The 5,359-nt window shown below is 39.4% G+C and overlaps 1 non-coding gene across 1 annotated transcript; it reads left to right on the top strand.

The window, feature by feature from the left end:
• The first annotated feature begins 485 nt into the window (after nt 1–485).
• LOC115837725 lies at nt 486–592 on the top strand. Its single transcript, XR_004032784.1, has one exon. It is a non-coding gene; the product is annotated as a U6 spliceosomal RNA (small nuclear RNA).
• The last annotated feature ends 4,767 nt before the right edge of the window (nt 593–5,359 follow it).

Genomic DNA, 5,359 nt, shown 5'->3' with positions numbered 1-5,359 from the left:
CAGGGTTTCTCCATGTTGGTCAGGCTGGTCTCGAAATCCCAACCTCAGGTAATCTGCCCACCTCGGCCTCCCAAAGTGCTGGGATTACAGGCATGAGCCACTGCACCCGGCCCTTACATGCCTATTTTTATGCAAGTACCATGCCGCTTTTGTAACTATAACCTTGTAGTATAGTTTGAAGTCTGGTAATGTGATGCCTCTAGGTTTGTTCTTTTTGCTTAGTCTTGCCTTAGCTATGTGAGATCCTTTTTGGTTCTTTTTTAGTTCCATATGAATTTTAGGATTGTTTTTATAACAAGAAATTTTCTTTAAACACGTTGGCTGATTGTCCTACCCTTTTTTCCTTCCTACAGAAATAGAAATATTAGATGAGTGAGGTTAGGAGTACTACTGAGAATGATTAGCTGTTCACTCCTCTTTCTTAGGAGCCAGCTGCCCTTGGGGAATAGATATCTGCCTTGCTGTTATTAGAAAACTTGGCTTATGTGCTCACTTTAACAGCACCTGTACTAAAATTGGAGTGACACAGAGAAGATTAGTGTGGTCCCTACACAAGGATGGTATGCAAATGTGTGGAGTGTTCCATATTTTTAATCATTGGCATCCCTGAAAGAGATGGGGAGGGCACAAACAACTTGAAAACTGTTCTAGGTTATCATTTATGAAAACTTCACCAACCTCTCTAGAGAAGTCAACAGTCAAATTCAGGAAATACAGAGAACCTCTGCAAGATTCTACCAGAGAAGATCACCCCCAAGACACATAATCATCAGATTTTCTAAGGTCAAAATTAAAGAAAGGAATGTTAAAGGCAGCTAGAGAGAAAGGGCAGGTCACCTACAAAGCGAACCTCATCGGGCTAACGCAAGCTGCTCAGCAGAAACCCTACAAGCCAGAAGAGATTGAGAGCCTATATAATGTTCTTAAAGAAAAAAATCTTCAACCAAGAATTACATATCCAAAATCCTAACAATCCTTAAGCTTTCTTAGCAAAAGAGAAATAAAATCCTTTCTCTATAAGCAAATGGTGAGGGAGTTTGTTACCACTAGACCTGCCTGACAAGAGATCTTGAAAGGAGCACGAAATATGGAAAGGAAAGACCATTATCAGCCAATACAAAAACACGCTTAAGTGAACAGACCAGTAACACTATAAAGCAACCACACAAACAAGCCAGCGTAATAACCACCTAACAACAGAATGACAGGATCAAATGTACACATATCCATATTAACTTTGAATATAAATGGGCTAAATGCCCCCACTTAAAAAGCACAGGGTGGTAAGGTAGATAGAAAACCAAGACCCAGCAGTATGCTGTTTTCAAAACACCCATCTCCCATGCAATTACATCCATACGCTCAGAGTAAAGGCATGGAGGAAAATCTACCAAGCAAATGGAAATCAGATAAAAGCAAGGGTTGCAATCCTAATTTCAGACAAAACAGATTTTAAACCACAAAGATCAAAAAAGACAAAAGAGGGCATGACAATAATGGTAAAGAGTGCAATTCAACAAGAAGACCTGACTCTCCTAAATATATATGCACCCAAAACAGAAACACCCAGATTTATAAACCAAGTTCTTAGAGACTCACAAAGATACTTAGACTCCCACACAATAATGGTGGAGACATCAACAATCCACTGACAGTATTAGGCAGAGACAGAAAATTAGCAATGATACTCAGGACCTGAACTCAACATTAGACCAAATGGATCTGATAGATCTCTATAGAATTCTCCATCCCAAAACAACAGAATATACATTCCTCTCATCACCACATGACACATACTGTAAAATAGACCAAACAATCAGACGTGAAAGAATCCTTAGCAAATAGGAAAAAACTGAAATCATACCAAACACACTTTCAAACCATAATGCAATAAAATTAGAAATCAAGACTAAAAAAAATTTATCAAAACCACACAATTACATAAAAATTAAACAACATGCTTCTAATTAACTTTGAGGTAAATAATGAAATTAAGGCAGAAATCAAGAAGTCCTTTGAAACTAAGGAGAACAAAGATACAACATACCAGAACCTCTGGGACACAGCTAAGGTAGTGGTAAGAGGGAAATTTATAGCATTAAATGTCCACATCAAAAAGTTAGAAAGATCTCAAATTCACAACTTAACATCGCAACTAAAAGAACTAGAGATGCAAGAGCAAACCAACCCCAAAGCTAGCAGAAAAGAAGTAACACAAATCAGAGCTGAACTGAAGGACACCAAGACACAAAAGACCATTCAAAAGATCAATAAATCCAGCAGCTGTTTTTTTTTTTTGAAAAATTAATAAGATAGGCCACTAGCTAAACTAATAAGAAGGAGAGAGAAGATGCAAATAAAATCAATTAGAAATGACAAAGGGGATGTTACCACTGACCCCACAGAAATAAAAATAACCATCAGAAAGTAATATAAACACCTCTATGCACACAAACTAGAAAACCTAGAAGAGATGGTTAAATTCTTGGACACATACACCCTCCCAAGACTGAAGCAGGAAGAAATTGATTCCCTGAACAGACCAATAACAAGCTTTAAAATTGAATCAGTAATAAATAGCCTACCAACCGAAAAAAAAGCTCAGGGCCAGACAGATTCAAAGCCAAATTCTACCATATGTACAAAGAAGAGCTGGTATTATTCCCACTGAAACTATCCCAAAAATTGAGGAGGAGGGACTCCTCCTCATCACATATGAGGCCAACATCACCCTGATACCAAAACCTGGCAGAGACACAACAGAAAAAGAAGACTTGAGGTCAATATTCTTGATGAACATTGATGCAAAAATCCTCAACAAAATACTGACAAACGGACTCTAGCAGCACAGAAAAAAGCTAATCCACTAAGATCAAGTAGGCTTTATCCCTGGGATGCAAGGTTGGCCCAAGATATGCAAATCAATTAATGGGATTCATCACATAAAGAGAACTGAAGGCAAAACACATATGATTACCTCAATAAACTAGGTATTGAGGGAACATGCCTCAAAATAATAAGCGCCATCTATGGCAAACCCACAGCCAACATCATACTGAATGGGTAAAAGCTGGAAGCATTCCTCTTGAAAGCCAGTGCAAGACAAGAATGCCCTCTCTCACCACTCCTATTCAACACAGTATTGGAAGTCCTGACCAGGAAAATCAGGCAAGAGAGAAAAACAAAGGGCATTCAAATAGGAAGAGAGGAAGTCAAATTGTTGCTGTTTGCAAACAACATAATCTTATATCCAGAAAACCCAAGAGTCTCAACCCAAAAGCTCCGTTAGCCTATAAACAACTCCATCAAAGTTTCAGGATACAAAATTAAAGCACAAAAATTACTAGCATTCCTACACACCAATAATAGCCAAGCCAAGAGCCAAATGAAGAACACAATCCTATTCACAGTTTCCACAAAAAGAATAAAATACCTAGGAATTCAGCTAACCAGGGAGGTAAAAGATCTTTACATTGAGAATTACAAAACAATGCTCAAAGAAATCAGAGATGACACAAACAAATGGAAAAACATTTAATGCTCATGGATTGGAAGAATCAATATCATTAAAATGGCTGTACTGCCCAAAGCAATTTATAGATCCAACGCTACTCCTATCAGACTACCAATGACATTCTTTATAGAACTAGAAAAAAGCTATTTTAACATTCATATGGAACCCAAAAAGAGCCCAAATAATCAAAGCAATCCTAAGTAAGAAGAACAAAGCTGGAGGTATCACATTACCCAACTTTGAACTATACTACAGGGCTGCTGTAACCAAAACAGCATAGTACTGGTACAACAACAGACACATAGACCAATGGAACAATAGAGACACCAGAAATAAGGCTGCACACCTACAACCATCTGATCTTTGACAAAGCTGACAAAAACAAGTAATGGGGAAAGGACTCCCTATTCAGTAAATGGTGCTTCTGATTTCTTGCTCCTGGTCTGCATTCAAGCTGGAGAGACATTTCCTTTATGCCCTGTATCCATGGTAAAAGGCTGCAAGGAAACTCTGTTTTAATCTCTTACTTAGGGTATAGGAGAAGGAAATGGTTTGAGAGGACATGGTGTCCCCTTGTCACAGGTGTCACCAGAGCAAGGTCCTTCAAATTAATGACACAGGAGAGGATGGTTTCTGAGAACTTTGCTTGTTAGCTTCCAAGGCAGCTTTGAAAGGCCATGTAGCTGTGATTTCCTGAGTGCCAACATACATGCACTCAGGAAATACCAGGCAGGGCACTTGACACACACAATTCAAAACAATACTACCAGACAGGTATTTAACAGATGAGAAAACTGAAGCATCGAAAGTTTCAGTAACTTCTTTAAGCTTGTCCAGTGAAAAAGTGGCTGACCTATGCAGAGCTGTTTTAACTTATAATTGGAAGCCCTGCTGATTAGCTTAGCTGCAGTAGCAGTTCTGAACTCCCAGGATCAGAGTGAAACTGTCTAGACTGGTATCTTGCTCAGAATAGACAGATGAGTGAATTAATCAATAGTTAAGATGAGTCTACCTGGTATGCAGCCCCTTTTTGCCAGCATAACATTCTCCTAGTGAAATCTTAATGTTAAAACTCAACATACAAAAATCAAAAGCTGAGCAACTTCAGTTGACATGAAGGTGGCAGAACCAGAGCACCACTTGAGGCTTCCTTCTTATTCCCACCTAAAGTCCCCAAAGCACTGCCATAAAATTGCAAAACTTGGCCCCAGCAAAGTTTGAAAACTACCAAATGAGTCCAGCTCCCAACTCAGCATGATAGACAGTATGCTATTTATCAGAAAAAGTCCTGCATTGGGTTATAGGGTGTTAACATGGAACTCTTCCTATTTTGGTTTCTGTTGACAACAGATGCCACATTCCAAAATGACAGACCATCTTGGCTGAGAAATTATTACAAGACTTGTCTGCAGCATAGAGGGTATTGAAGGTTCAAGTTGTTGGCTATTGGAAAGGGCCTTGTGAGGAAAGTATTGGGGGGTCCCCTTCCTTCTCATCGTCTCAGTTCAAGGGAAAGAGACTCCGATGGGTTCATTTGGAGAATTTGAGTCTTGCTGCTTCTGGTTGGTAGGCATAGTGGCGCAAGGGAGGATGAGGAGAGAAAGACTTGGCCAGTTACTTTACCACTGGAGTGGAGAAGAAATGCTGTTGTGATAGTAAGGGCCTGCACTTACAGATTGTCAGTGTGAAAACAAGATGGCATGGGAGTTTTCTTAGATCTTGTTCAGTGTGGTCACCTGAAGGATACTAAATCCCCAGCAGAAAAGAAGCTGAAGGAAGATTCCTAGGGACAGAGGGGAAAGAAGAAACAGTCGGACTAGACTGCATTCACCCAGATCAAGGAAA

This window comes from Nomascus leucogenys, chromosome 12 (genome assembly GCF_006542625.1).
Source record: "Nomascus leucogenys isolate Asia chromosome 12, Asia_NLE_v1, whole genome shotgun sequence".
Taxonomy (NCBI): Eukaryota; Metazoa; Chordata; class Mammalia; order Primates; family Hylobatidae; genus Nomascus; species Nomascus leucogenys.
This window is presented reverse-complemented; position numbering and strand designations above follow the sequence as displayed.